Below are 4373 nucleotides of genomic sequence, written 5' to 3' on the forward strand. Positions count from 1 at the left end.
CATAGTGGAACACATGCCCTGATGGCATGGTGGGGCATCTTTTGGGTACATGTCCAAGTATGGTATAGCTGGGTCTTCAGGTAGATCTATTTCTAATTTTCTGAGGACCCTCCAGATTGATTTCCAGAGTCATTGTAGCAGTTGCAATCCTTCCAGAATTGAGGGAGTATTCCTCTTTATCCACATCCTCACCAACATGTGCTGTCACCTGAGTTTTTGATCTTAGCCATTCTGATTGGTGTAAGGTGGAATCCCGGGGTCTTCTTAATTTGCATTTCCCTGATCACTAAGGACTTTGAACATTTCTTTAAGTGCTTCTCAGCCATTCAAAATTTCTCTATTGTGAATTCTCTGTTTAATTCTATACCACATTTTTTGATTGGGTTGTCTGGCTTTTGGAATATATATATATATATATATATATATATATATATATATATATATATATATATATATATATATATTTGAAATTAGCCCTCTATTGGATGTGGGTTTAGTGAAGATTTTCCCCAATCAGTAGGTCAGTAGGTTGCTTATTTGTCCTATTGATTGTGTCCTTTTCTGTACAGAAGCTTTTCAGTTTCTTGAGGTCCCATTTATCAATTCTTTATCTTAGAGCCTTAGCCATTGTCATTCTGTTTAGGAAATTTCCTCCCATAACAACAAAAACAATATAAAACACACATACCCATGGAAACTGAACAATTCTCTACTCAGTGATAACTTGGTCAGTGAAGAAATAAAGACTTCCTGGAACTTAATGAAAATGATGACACAATATACACAAAACTTATGGGACATAATGAAAACAGTGCTAAGAGGAAAATTCATAGCACTAAGCACCCCAGTAAAGGAATTAGAGCTATCCTACACTAACAATTCAAGAGCACACCTGAGACCTCTAGAACAAAAAGAATCAAACACTCCCAAGAGGAGTAGACTGCTCTAGGTTCTAGATAGAAATACTGTATTCTTAAGTCACATTTCAAAGCTGATCCACAAAGAGTTATCAATAGTATGTGGCTTTCTGAAAGATGCCTGCTATCACTAAAAGCATTGATAACCCCCTAGTTGTAAACATCATCTTTTGCTACTTTCTATAGCTTCTTATTTTAATACTGTCCCTGGTATTTGAACCTGATGAATCTTTTAAAAAACACATATGCTTACATTGTAAGTAATATGACCACAATAATAGGATTGCAATAAGGATGGTAGGTGGCTTCAGCCTCTAATTTTGGGAGTTAGAAAAGATATCCATAGTACATTATGTTCAAACTGAAACTGGAAGAACTACTAAAGTCATCCACTGAAAGAGATTGTGAAGGCAATGATAATTATGGTACAATCCATCGAACCACATAGGTTAGGTATAGAGGTAATAGATAGTTCTCATTAGGAAAGGGAAAGAGAATTGTTAGTTATGGTTGGATGGGGAAGTTTGAATAGGAGGATCAAGTGGGGAGGGGGAGAAAAAGGGTGGTAGGAGAAAATATGGGAGAGAAACAGCTAAACGTAAGAGGTATTTGAAATGCTATTATAGAAATCTAATGCAGTAGAATTTTTCTAAAACACATACATTCATAAAGGTGATCTTAATGAAATCAAGTAATGGGAAAGACAGAGTCTCAGCTGGCCATGTCTTGTCACCAAACAAAGCTTCAAATATTGAGGTTGTGTTATATCTAATTGAATAGTTGCCCAAAGGGAAATCCCATGAATTTCCAAACAATCCAGACTGTTATGAAGACTGTAGGTTGTTCTCTATAAACTGACATCAAGCAATCATTGCTGAAGATAACACCTAAACAACTCATTGAAGATGAAGAAAGATGTAGAGCTGGTATCTTCATAAAGCTTTCACCCCTTTGTTATAAAATTTTTCTTGCAAGAAGGCATTCTGCAGGCTCTTAAATGAGAGACATATATATCAATCCAGGCACAAATCCTTCACCTACAATGATGTAGAAAATTCCTTTATCTACAACAGTGCATCTTTCCTGCAAGCTATGCTAGGGCAAAGATAACACAAAGCTTGTGTGAGTGACTGATTTGTCCAAACAGCCACATCACAAGATGGAATCCATACCTGACACTGCTTGGGTGACAAAGAAACCAAGACTAGACACCCTAGAGAACTAAAGTAAAACTAAATAATACTGATTTTAAAAATGAAAAGAAAATGTAATGATAAAACAACTCCTAATGATATTTTGCAATATTCATAGATTACATCATGACTATAAGAAAAGCTTCCTCCCAAAGGTGATAGGAACAAATAAAGACATGCAGCTAGACATTTTTTAGAGAGTGAGAGACATTGGACTACTATACCTAAAAGGTATGTTTCCCTTAAATCCCTCTCTTCAGAATACAGAGAACCCTGAGAAATATGAAGCAGAATATAAAAGCTAGGGAGGATGGAGGACACACAAGCTTTTCAAAACAACATGAGGAAAGCTGATATGAACTCACAGAGCCTGAGACAGCATGCGCAGAGCCTGTGCAGGTATTCACAGGGTCCTTTGTGTATATATTACAACTTCCAATTTAGTGATTTTATAGGATTCTTAAGTATGAGAACAAATAAGTAGGTCTCTCATTTTTGTGAATTTTTTGGTGCCTTTCCCCCCTTCTATTGGTTTGCCTTGTCCAACTTTGATGTAATAGCTTTTGGTTTACCTTATTATATTTTTAAAAAAAATGAATGAAAATCTAGCCACTAGGATAAAAGGTAATAACTAAGTTGTCACATATACCTGCTGAGAGAAGAAAAGTTATTTTTCTCCAGTACAATGACATTAGGTATATCAATCACCTCAGAATAGGCTACATGTTCAAGAGTGGTTGACCTACATATAATGGACTTCACAGAATTTTTTCAGATGTTCTGAGTATATTTACCGTGGTAAAGATTTTAGAATGCATTTATAACAAATTTTTCCCTAAATTGGTAATCATTCATTCATTTATTCATTCATTATTGGGTTTAAACAGCCCATAAATCTATTAAACTTTTTAAGATAGAAAATTTAGGTTCCTTTGTACTTTCAGCCCTTCTAACAAGCTCTATGACTCTGCCAATGCTACGCAGCAATACTTTCCTTTCCAAAATGCCATTTACCGTAATTTCTTTATTGATATCACTAATTTCTGAGTCATTTGCCCAAATTAGACACAGTTCATAGAAAAAAACCCATAAACTATTACACTTCCTTCATTTAACCCACCAAACAATTAGAATAATTGTCTAATAGGTAGTCTAAGCATGTATTTACATTTTGAAGGTGCTACTATTTTCTAAAATGTACTTCTAGGTATTTCATACCTTTATCAACATTTTATATCACCAGCTTTTTTGTTTGTTGTTAGTCAAAGCAGTAAATATGCTATATTTGCATTCCCCAAATGAAAAATTTAGGGTCCTGAGTATATTTTCATAAGCCATTTGTTTTCCTTTATGTAAATTGAAGATGCAGGTCCTTTATGCCTACTCATCACACTAAACCATTTACCTCTGTTATTAATGTATAAGATTTCCTTACCTAAACTTGAAACAAAACTATCAAAAGTACTAATAAATAAATATGTGTGCATTTACAAAGCAAAACATTAGTGTTGAGACATTTGTCCATAAAAGCAGAAAACTTGAACATTGATGTGTTACTGAAAAAACAGACTATGTTATTATATCAGGAAAATGGCTTGAAAATTTCAGCATTTTGTCTCTAAGTTGAATAAATGGACCCTCCAGAAGGTAATATCTCAAGATGTTGCCTCATGCTGGGGACCAAATCTAGGACCCTGTGCATGCTGCTTAATTATTCTACCAACTGAATTATGTCAAAACTCTGTGACTATGGATTTTCTAATATCAAATTATAATATAAGATTGAGTTCTTATCTTCCTGCTTGTGACAATAATAGAAAAAAAAAACCCACTGTATATGTGTTTTAATGATCCAGCTATACTAGTTCCAGAACAAAAACAGACAAAAACAAAACAAAACAAAAATCTTCTCTGCTAAGGATGTTTCAATAATCTGTCCACATGAGAAAATATCATAATATAATACTCAAAAAGTAGAAATAGACCAGAAAAACCTTTAAGTCAACAGAAAAATATTCTTAAATAATTAAAACACACAGTGTGTACTATAATATAAACCAACATTCTATGAAAAAAAAAGAAAATTTGCTTGGAAATATACTGAATATGACTTCTATGATAAAACATCTATCTTTGATGCAAATGAATTGGCTGAACTGAATATAAATTTTGCTGACCTCTAAAATCCTATTTAGCATTGTCTGTCATTGATTCTACAATCACAGAAATGTCCATTTTAATATTTAGTTTTAAAAAATGTCAG

This window comes from Arvicanthis niloticus, chromosome X (genome assembly GCF_011762505.2).
Source record: "Arvicanthis niloticus isolate mArvNil1 chromosome X, mArvNil1.pat.X, whole genome shotgun sequence".
NCBI classification, from domain to species: domain Eukaryota; kingdom Metazoa; phylum Chordata; class Mammalia; order Rodentia; family Muridae; genus Arvicanthis; species Arvicanthis niloticus.